The sequence below is a fragment of the Pantherophis guttatus genome, chromosome 1, assembly GCF_059756535.1.
Source record: "Pantherophis guttatus breed Tessera chromosome 1, ASM5975653v1, whole genome shotgun sequence".
NCBI classification, from domain to species: Eukaryota; Metazoa; Chordata; class Lepidosauria; order Squamata; family Colubridae; genus Pantherophis; species Pantherophis guttatus.
In genome coordinates, this window is record NC_142063.1 from 256,585,183 (window position 1) to 256,596,666 (window position 11,484).

The 11,484-nt window shown below is 40.8% G+C and overlaps 1 long non-coding RNA gene across 1 annotated transcript; it reads left to right on the top strand.

Moving 5' to 3' along the window:
- Window positions 1-7,253: 7,253 nt before the first annotated feature.
- Window positions 7,254-8,787, top strand: LOC132712120 (uncharacterized). The gene is made up of 2 exons (XR_009622817.2): window positions 7,254-8,052; window positions 8,390-8,787. It is a non-coding gene; the product is annotated as an uncharacterized LOC132712120 (long non-coding RNA).
- The last annotated feature ends 2,697 nt before the right edge of the window (window positions 8,788-11,484 follow it).

Here is an 11,484-nt window from a genome sequence, read left to right on the forward strand (position 1 = left end):
ACTGGGGGACATCTCCAATTGGGATGGTGGATTGATTGGACCATGTGATGGACATGTGGGTGCAGGGGAAGGAAGTTTGACTTTCCTTTGGATGGGGAAAACCCAGGAGCTTTCAGATTCGGGTTTTCCCAGATGTGCCGATATGACATCTCTAATAAAATGGAACTTTGAGGAACTGCTGGCCTCGGAGTCTTATTGGTTGGGGGTGTTACTTGGAACCCTGAAGGCACGAAGGTTGGGGAACTCTGTATTATAACCAACAATCTTAATTTTGAAGACAGTATTCCCTGGGGTCTTTTTGTCCCTCTATTATTATATATAAACTCTCCAGTTTAAAAGCTCACTGGAGATTAACTCCTCTCTGTTTACCCAGACTCTGAATTACTTTTGTTGTGTTTCTCATAAAATGATTGGGTGCTGTGTTCTTTAATTAGCTTATATACTAGTTTAATCATATGCCAACTTTATTGTGAAGACATCTGCCTTGAAAAAAAGAATCGAAATATTTGGATAAAATATAGAAGTAAAATGTTGCAGACAAATTAATAGGTATTTTTAAGGAGAGTGTAAAACAAAAAATAAACATATAGACTGATTTTAGAGATTTGGCTCCCATCTTTGTTACCCTTTAGGTATTTAGGTAAGTCTTTGTTGTCTTCTGGTTTTATCAGCTTGTCTTTGTTGAAATGGACACCTGTTGAGACTGTAAACAACAATTTGAATCTGTGTTTTGGATTTATGGCTCTGAAATGGCTTGTATTTAGAATCTTGCATAATTTTTTTGTTTAGAGTCTTAATATTCTTACCCAGGATACCCAGGTATATTCCATCCAGATTTTATATATATATATATTAAAATTTATATAAAGCAGATTGTTCTGAAAATTTCCTAATTTAGTTTTTTTTTTCCTTTTATCAGTTTGATATACAGAGAAAATAGAGCAAGTCCTGTACTGATGAGAATCTCTTGAATAGATCTCTCCAGATCTTTTTCCATCATTTTCCTTCAAACTGTATGGGGCAAACCCTCTTCTTCCCTAGCAGAAATAGACCCATAGCCATGTCAGAATTTATAGAATTGCACTATTAGAAAGTAAAAGTGTCCATGACACCTTCTAGCCAGACCACACGCTGTAATCTTCGCCATACTTGACTTCAGGAAACCCCAGGTCACAAAACAAAGAACCGCCTGAGCTTTCAGCCAAGTTTGACCCTTTGGATGAAATTGATAGGAAGTTGGCAGACATTAGTAACTTAATCATTATAAATGAACGATCATTATAACCCCCCTCTTTTACATACATAAAGTGGTTGAGATTGGCCAAAGGTTGCAGCCCATTCAGGTATCATGACTATTAATAAAAAGATCCGTTGAGTGACTGCCACCCCTCAGCCCAGCCTCAATGTTAATTAAGCAGGAAGCCAGTTGATATGGTAAATGAGTGGGAAAATGTCACAAGCTAACCACCAAATGCCCCCTGTTGGCCACCCAGTTAATTGCCGTTTCCAATAATTCCTACAGGGTGGGCTCTGTTTCCAAACAGAGAGCCTGAACAGAACAGAGGAAATGTATAAAGGTAATCACTTGACAACTATAACTTTGTTGCAAACTTTGATTGCTGTACTTCACATTATGCTTGGAAATAAACTTTGCCTCTGCTCCAAGTGGCTTGCCCTGTGTGTTCTTTGGATGCCCCAGCCTAGTTTCGAACCCAGGACTCTCTTCTAACAGTCCAATATACTAGGTAGGAGAAAGCCACATGAAAGGGTAATTCTTTTGCTGTGGGTCACACCATCTATGAGCAATTCACACAGTTTCTTTTGTATCTGTATGGTGTCCTTAGTCTTTGTCACAATGGCAGTGAAATTATGTGCTCTGTTTACAAAAACAAGAGTAGGTATTAATACTGAAGTTCCTGTTTGCTGCAGAAAAGAGCTTTCTCTGTGCCAAAACTCCACACAGGGAAGCAAGGTCTTCAGCACTTGATTAATAGCATGCCGATTTAGCATACTCTTGTCGCCTAGCTCAAGTCAAAACGATGTTAGATCAACGCACAGCAGAGTGAAGTTCAAACATCGCCTTCTCAGTCTGCAAGTTTGGTAGGCTAAATTGTCCAGATGGACTTGGAATGATGCAATCATCTCAGAATTAAAGGTTTTTCTGTTGTGGGCCAAAAGTCAGGCTCATGTAGATATTGAGAAGGGGATGTTTAATGGTTGATTAAAACCCCTGGATAAGGGAGACCTGACTTCTATTTGTAAACATACAAAAGAACAGAGAATAAAAAAAAAGATGGACTATGTGTACATATTTGGAAAGACCCTGTCCTTTTTCCTATCCTCTGGCAGACTCACAGAAAATGCCAAAGTTCCTCCAGTTACGTGAGGCTAAATTTCCCCTCATTTCCCACTACCAATATTACGGTTAGGTTACTATTAGTTGTATTGCAACCACCTAGAAGGCACTAAATTGGGCTGTTTTCTGGTTGTGAAGAAAATGTTCATAGCCTGCCTGCATATAAATGCCCCCAGTTTCAATGCTTTTAATTCCTAAGCAGGGAATCCCTAGAGCAGGGAATGTCCCTTTCCTGAAAGATTAGGTTGCTGTTCTCATTCAGAGAAAATAATGCTTACTTAAACATATTCAATCTTTGATATAAATTAGCCTTTTGTATTCTTTTTTCTGAAATCCGTAAATAAAGGAAAAGACACAACTTGTTCAGTTCAGGACAGATTACATATGCCCCTTTATGTTTTTCTTTCATGTGTTCAGAATCTACTTATCCTGGAGTAACCGGGAATAAAATAAAGAAGCCATGAGGAAAATATAATCCGTGGTAGATCACTCAAAGAACTTGACTTTTCCTTGGATGCATTCCATCCCATATACCTGGATTCAAAATATTTGGAAGTTTTCATTACAAACTCACACAGAACTTTCCAATTATAAAATAATGATAGTAGCTTTTAATGATTCATGCAATGTGTTGGAACAACAGCATGATTAGGAAGTGAAATTCAATGACAATTGCGGAAGTTATTATTTCCAAAGCTAATTTTCTGATATTTTTGCTTGTGTGCATTGCAAATGGAGACAGAAAGTGCATATTTTGTAACCAGTGGCATCTACCACATCCTACCCCATCCCGTAGTCCTGAAAGGGACTATTTTTCTATTTGGAATTTGGAATGGAAATAGATCTAGTAATCAGAAGATAACATGTTGCAGGGTGTTCATAGCACTCCCTCTTTCAGCACTCAAAACAAGGATTGAGATGATCATTCATGCTTTGGATAAGTTACCCTTATAGCACACTGGATATAAATGATGGAGCTTAGTGACATTGCCAAATCAAAGACCAATCACTGACAATCCCAACTATCAGTGTGTTAACTGAAGTGTTCAAACACTTATGGCAGGTAGCAAATAATCTGCCGTGCTAATGTGTCTTCTTTCTAGACAATTTATTATTGTCTTTTAACTTGCTTTAGGCCAATACAAATGATGCTATTCTCCCCCCTTGTTACATGAAAGGTGAATATTAAATCCTAATGAATCATGTTTGTCTCAGAGTTACAACTATATGAGGCCAACCAATTTTGCCTTCACTCCCTACTGATAGTTAAAATGAAATAATTTAAGAAGGAAGCCATTTCTGTAATGAGCCAAGTCTGCCAGGCTACCCATATTGTCAATAGGCAAATTCTCATTGCAGCAATTTTGTGATTGCACTTGTAACATGCTTTCAAATATGTTCCCATTACCTTTGGAGAGCAGAACATCAAAGACCTTATTTGTAATCTGTATCAATCACCAGAGAAGAGGATGACCAGCAGCAAGATAGAGGGACTCAAATTACAGTGGTGATAGAGATAACATTGGAAGATCTGAAGATCAAGACTGGACCAGGTAATTCTATAAAAAAATCTATGTGATCACCCATAGCCAGCACAAATATAGTGGCACACAATCAATCAATTACTTGCTATATCAAATTTAAGGTAAAGGTTCCCCCGCACATGCGTGCTAGTCATTTCTGGCTCTAGGGGGCGGTGCTCATCTCCGTTTCAAAGCCGAAGAGCCAGCGCTGTCTGAAGACGTCTCAGTGGTCATGTGGCCAGCATGACTAAATGCTGAAGGTGCACGGAATGCTGTTACCTTCCCACCAAAGGTGGTCCTTATTTTTCTACTTGCATTTTTTACATGCTTTCGAACTGCTAGGTTGGCAGAAGCTGGGACAAGTAACGGGAGCTCACTCTGTTACGTGGTGCTAGGGATTCAAACCGCTGAACTGCCGACCTTCTGATCGACCAGCTTAGCATCTTAGCCACTGATCCACTGCATTCCATATCAAATTTACAATAACTAATTTTAGCAATTTATAGCAATTTACTATAATCGATAGTAGACTCCTACTGGTCATTGCAAGATGCTTCCAAATGGCCCTGACTCAACGTGGCTAACCCTGTACCCACCAGTCCTACACTGTCACCCTTGCTATCCCTGCTGTGGGGGCCTTCTTGCAATTCAATTTATTTTTATTCTTCCTCTCTATCAGTATAGCATGAAACTTGCTTGATAAGATCCAATCTCTGCTTGTCAGTGCTGAGTTGTCACGTTTTCCCCCTCTGTTCTTTAAAGGATAACTAATACAGTAATACTTTGATAAGCTTCTCCCAGCAGGAAAAGCTTCACATTTTCATTTAAAACTGTTGTTAAAGAGACAGAACCGGTAAAAATGCTATTGAAAAACAATCTCCTATTCTCTTTCTCCCTATGTTCCATTTTCACTATGAATGACTATAAACCCAGAATCTATATTTCTGCCTATAAGATCCCATGTAGAATGAGCCCAAGAATATTCAAAAAAAAAAAAAAAAAAAGGAAAAAGAGAGGGGAGATTGGGCTCTTTTTCTAATTATAGTGAAATTTTTGCTTTTCTACAGTTTTTATGAGAAAATGTTAGCTCATATGTAGTGCTAAAACATGATTTCTTGGTTTAGAGCAGCCATTATGGTTTTAATGGGTTTATTTCCAAGTTAAAAATGCAGGGGATTGAGCTGTATGAGTAATACCTGCTATTGTATTTTTCACATTTTCTACACACACACATACAAAAAAAAAATAGTTGAATCTAGTCCTTCTAGCATTTGAAAACAAAAAAGTGACCTGGGACTCTTTCTTATAGCCATTCTAACTTTTGGTCCTCTAGACCAGGGGTGTCAAGCCTTTTGGCTTGCGTGGGCCACACTGAGTGAAGAGAAATTGTCTTGAGTTGCATATGTAACTGTTGCATATGTAACTGAGCTCACTGTAACAGCATTGCTAAAAAGGCATTAAGAGTTGTTAACCTGATTTTGCGAAGCTTCTTCTCCATTAACATTGTATTGCTAACTAGGGCATACAAAACCTTTGCCAGACCAATTCTTGAATACAGCTCATCTGCCTGGAACCCACACTGTATATCGGACATTAACGCAATTGAGCAGGTCCAGAGGTATTTCTCGAGAAGAGCACTCTACTCCTCTACTCACAATAGAATTCCCTTTGCCTCCAGGCTTGAAATTTTGTGTTTGGACAATCTGGAACTGTGTCACCTGCGGTCCGATCTAAGCATAGTACACAAAATTGTCTGCTACAACATCTTACCTGTCAACGACTTCTTCAGCTTCAACCACAATAATACACTGGCAAACAATCAATAAAAACTCAAGGTAAACCACTTCAAACTCAATTGTAGAAAATACGACTTCAGCAACAGAGTGGTCAATGCCTGAAATGCTCTACCCGACTCCGTTGTTACAGCCTCAAACCCTCACAGCTTCAATCTCAAACTGTCTACCGTGGACCTCACCCCATTCTTAAGAGGTCCGTAAAGGGGGCCTGCATAAGCACACCAGCGTGCCTACCGTCCCTGTCCTACTGTATTTACTTCCTTTGTTCATGTTTATGTTCATACCTATATTTGTTACCTTATAGATGTTTGACAAACAAATAAAATAATAAATAAATAAATAAATAATATAAAATGTATAATATAGTTAATGTATATTAATATCACTAAAAATCACATAATAATCTTACAAGTGTACAATCTTGTGGGGCTACCCAGGGCCACATGAGGCCCGTGGATTGTGGGTTGAATACTCCTTCTCTAGACCTTGATTTGGCAAAAAATTGCTGGCATAAATTTTGATGCCCTAATGTCCCAGTAATGAGACAGTGTTTGGGTGCTGTCCTTATTGCTTCAATGCAGGATAAATTAGGGGGGAAATTGATGGAACCTCCTAGCTTTGTTTTTCCTGTCAGAGAGGCATGTGCTAGTGGGATAAACGAAGACCTATCGCTCTCCTTAATGTGTGGTGAGATCACTGCTGGATGAATCCAAATGGTTTGAACAATTTGTTTAATCCACTGCTAATTGGACAGTTAGCCATTAATTATTGATCTGCTTGCTATGTTTCCAGAAGGGTGATGGAGAAGAGTGGCCAGAGGAAGCAGGCCTGCACCAGTCTGTAACTAGCTGAACCCAGGTCCTGACATGCCCCATCAATCACCTGGGAGACAAAGAGTCCAACCGTATGTCCATGAAAAAATTAGTGGCAAGAGAAGAAGGAAAAGCCAATTAAAAACAGGATTTTAAAATGTTCCATTCAAAATTGGGCACATTCATCTATGGTCAGAGGAACATGAGGATACATTTTAAGGGATCTTGGTCTGCCACTAGATTTTACTTATTTATTTAGTTTGTAAAAGTGACATGAAAAAATTGCTTTAATCTAGTAGTGAAATGTAAAATTTGTTACTACCGGTTCTGTGGGCGTGGCTTGGTAGTGGTGGGGGGTAATGTGACTGGGTGGGCATGGCCAACTTTTTTTTTTTTTACTTTTAAAAGCATTTTTTCTACAACCTTAAGAGGTTGCAGAAAAAAATGCTTTTAAAAGCCTCTGCTGATCCCAGCTGAGCCGCGCGATCATCAGAGGCTTTTTTTTTACTTTTAAAAGCATTTTTTCGGCAGAAGAGGTTGTAGAAAAAATGCTTTTAAAAGTAAAAAAAAAAGCCTCTGATGATTGTGCAGCTCAGTTGGGCATTGGGGAGGGGGGGTAGGGATTTTTGCTACTGGTTCTCCGAACCACCCGCCTCCATTGCTACCAGATCAAGCAATCCGGTCCAAACCGGGAGCATTTCACCCCTGCTTTAATCGTACAGCAACATTTCCAGTATGTTTTTTAAAATGTGCTGAAACCATACAATGCAGAGGTTTGGAATTAATGGTCAGATTTCTTTGTTTAACATGTAGTTGTAAAGGCAGTTGCACTAGACTTGAATAGGATAAAACTTTCTAGCAGGCCAAATAAAATAAAATAGATAAACAACTGTTGCTCTACCTCTGTGAAGGGTCATGATAACATCACAACAAGAGAATCTTCAAGTGGCCCATTTTTGTCTGTAAGATATCCTGAATGTTTAAATTTAGCCTACTGAACGGGAAGGTCAGGAGAGTGGAAAAACTAAAACAAGATTTTACTCTTAAGTAGTCCTCAAATTACAATTGGGCCCAAAATTGCTAACTGAGAAATTTGTTAAGTGAGTTTTGCCCCATTTTATGACTTTTCTCACCACATTTGTTAAGTGAATCATTGCAGTTCTTAAATTAGTAACATGGTTGTTAAGTGAATTTGGTTTCCCCATTGACTTTGCTTGTCAGAAGATTGCAAACGGATATCACATGACCCCGGGACACTGCAACCAACATAAATGTGAATCAGTTGTCAAGCGTCCGAATGTAAATCACATGATCATGGGGATGCTGCAATGGTCGTAAGTGTGAAAAATGGTCATAAGTCACTTTTTTTCAGTGCAGTTGTAACTTTGAATGGTCACCAAATGGAATGTTGTAAACCTGTATTCTGAAGTCACAGAGAATATTGGAATGCTGCCTTTAGGGCAGCATTTCTCAAACTTGACAACTGTACACCAAACTTGACACCAGGGCCTGGTGGCTCAGCAGACTGATAGCATTGTGATTAACACCAGCTGTCTGCAATTACCGTAAGTTCGAATCTCACCAGGCTCAAGGTTGACTCAGCCTTCCATCCTTTGTAAGGTAGGTAAATTGAGGACCCAGTTTGTGGGGGCAATAGCTGACTTTGTATAAATATACGAAAGTATGAAGGCTATTGCTTAACGCATTGTAAACCGCCCTGAGTTTCCGGAGAAGGGCGGCATATAAATCAAATTTTAAAAAAAATGCTGAATTTTGGGAGTTGGTCCAAGCATCTTAACTCTGTGTTTTCCATTTAGTCCAGATAAAGCTTGAATATTAACTAATATTTTCATAGAGATCAGTCTTATTAATATTTATATGGTAATTGTTTATTTCCTTCAGATTCTACATTTATAAAAGCTTGGAAGACATTCAGAGGAAAATGTGATCATGTAAAACTTCTGTCTCCATGTTAAGCTATCATACATTGCATTCTGTAGAAGCCATCTCCATCCGATAGTCTTCATATCTGTTGGGATTCCAGCTCCCTTAATTCTTAAAGCTGGCCATACTAACTGGGAGTTCTGCAAAGTGTAATTACTATGAAGCTTGAGTCATGTGCAAAGGAAATTGAATGCGCTTTTAGTGCTATAAATCCAGTAATATCTCACAGCTACCCCATCTTTTCTTCTTGAAGCAATAAGAAGAGAGTTGCAATAGAAGGTTACCATATTAGCTTGCCTTGTAATATTTTAAGGAGGCAGGTTAATGGCACAATAAAACCTATGTTGAAAAATGTCCTTCTTTTGCGGTTTTATTTGCAAATCTAAAGTGAGTTGTTCCCTTGACAAATGCGTCCTTTGTAGTTATTGTTATTAGATTTATACCCTATCTTTCTTCTGGAAAGTTGAGTTCTAGGAACTCAAGATTGCTGCATTTTTGCAGTATATGCCAAACACTCAGATTGTGTCCCACTCCATTTATTCTTAAAAACTACTCCATCTGCTTTCTTCGTATTGTTTTCTTAATGTAATTTGATTTCTTAATATAACTGCATTTGTTTTCATAACATCACTTGCTTTCTTTATACAGCTACACAGTGTATATTCCCCTAATTCAGTGTTTCTGTTTCTTGATTGAAAAGGAAGATCTTGTTTAATATAACGAACTTAGTTTTAGATATTTCTGGCCCCCTTCTTTTTTTTTAAGAAGGAGAAATGACTATTTTGTATTTGTATAATCACTTACCGAGAAGAAGACCCATTAAACTCAATGAGATTTAATTTTGAATGTGTATATGTGTGTATAAGCTTTCTCTGGTGCTCGCAAACCCAGACAGGATTGCTGTCTGTAGATGCTTCAATATAGGAAAGTTTGCTCGCTTTGGCACAGGGCAAACAAAGAAGTAAATCCTTAAAACTGGCAAAGCTTATTTTTAATTAGGTACTCAGAGAAGGTAAACACATAATCAGGTTTCCCTTTTAGAAGGCTACAGTGAGATGATGTTGGCAGACCTTGAAAATACCCTGGGTTCTTTGCTAAATAACTAAAAAAAACCCCACATGGACTCCAGTTCCTTTGTTCTTCCAAGCAGGTTTGCCAAGCCAAAAGAGCAGGGGTGAAATGCTACCAGATCGGACCGGATTGGCCAATCCAGTAGCGATGATGGCCAGTAGTTCGGAGAACCAGTAGCAATGGCAGCTGGAGGCTCCACCCATCCACCCACCCGCCCCATTCCGCGGAGTCTGGGAATACACCATTCCCCGACTCCGGCCTTGCCACGGAGCCGCTGCCTGCTCGCCCTTCGCCACACGGTGTATCCTACTGCTCACCTTTCTCCCGCGGCTGGCTGTCAGGGAAGGCAAACACCCGAAGTCACTCACTCTCCTTGAATGAGCCGCCACCATCGCCGCTCTGATCCATGCGCCAGCTGAGCAAGCGCACACCGTTTATTTAATTCACTCATCAGCGGCAGGTTGGGTGTGCACTTGCGTAGCCGGCGCATGGACCAGGGTGGTGATGGTGGTGGCTCATTCAAGAAGGAGAGTGAGTGACTCCGGTAACTTTCAGGTGCTTGCCTTCCCTGACAGCCAGCTGCGGGAGAAAGGTAAGGACACGCTGCTTGGCTATGAGAGAGTGGGCAGCGGCTCTGGGGCAAGGCTGGTATCGGGGAATGGTGCATTCCCTGACCTGGTTGAGGCAGGCGGCGAGCAGGTGGCGAGCAGGCGGTGGCTCCAGGGCCCCAGGAAATGGTGCATCCCTGGGCCCTGGCCCCTGACCCAAAGCGAAGAGAGAGTGGGTGGCGAGTGGGTGGCAGAATAGAAATTTAAAAAGTTTTCCTACCGGGTTCTGTGGGCGTGGCTTGGTTGGAAGGGGTCTTGTGACTGAGTGGGCATGGCTGTGAGTGACATCAAGTTGGCCATGCCCACTCAGTCACAGGACACCCCCCCACCAAGCCACATCCACAGAACCGGTAGGGAAAAATTTTAGATTTCACCCCTGCAAAAGAGTTTGCTAAAACTACATCCTAGGAATTTTTATTAGGGGGAAAAAAAACCAGGCTAGGTTCAGAAGAGCTTAGTTCTCAGTGCACATAGGATGATGGCTTGTATGGTTTACAGCTGGTGTATCTATGTTTGAAAAATGTTTCATGGACTAGATACAAGGAGTGTGCCTTATTTTGTTCTGTTCCTATTGTTAGCAATTGATTTGAAGGACCTTTCATTTCTTAAGCTATGGTAGAAGTTTTTGGGCTGAGGCTGTAGGTGGCCTGCTAGGTTGCAAATAGCTAAATGTCTATGGAGATTCTCAGTCATCCAAGTTATGGTTGTCCCAAAGGTGCTTTTTCAAGAGGCACTGGACTTTTTCTTTGAAGACATTTCGCTTCTCATCCAAGACTGGGTGGTGGGGAATGGAAGAATTTAATGACCTTAATGACTCTCTAAAAGGATGCAAATGACCAGCTGTCTGCACACCCACCCAGATGCTCCACCCACCCGCCCAGATGCTTCTGCACATGCGCAGAAGTGTTGTGTGCATGAGCGAACCGGTAGCAACAGGTTTTGAAACCCACTCCTGAACTCCCCTGCTGTTATGAGAATCCAGGTTCCTTCAGCTCCGTCATTTCATTTAATGGCTAAAGAGGTGTTGTGGCCTGCCAGTGGCCAGCGAAGTTGGCAGCAGAGTCAGAGTGTGAGGAGGTTGGGGAGAAATTTGGGCCAGTCCTGGGGGCTGGGGAAAGCTCGGACGAGGGCTCTGCGTCGGAGGCAGAGAAGGAGGTAGACAGCAGCAAGGCAGAGGAACAGCTGGAGCCATTCCCAGTGCGCGCACGTGCAGAGCTGCCAGAAGACAAGAACAACTCAGAAAGCAGGGTCGACTCCAGAGTAAAAGCCACACCTTGGAGGTGATTGGCCCCTCCCACAGGAAATAAAAGAGGAGCGAACAGAGTGTTGGCTTTTGCAGAAAACAATTTGTTCATTCTGTGACTCTGAGAGACT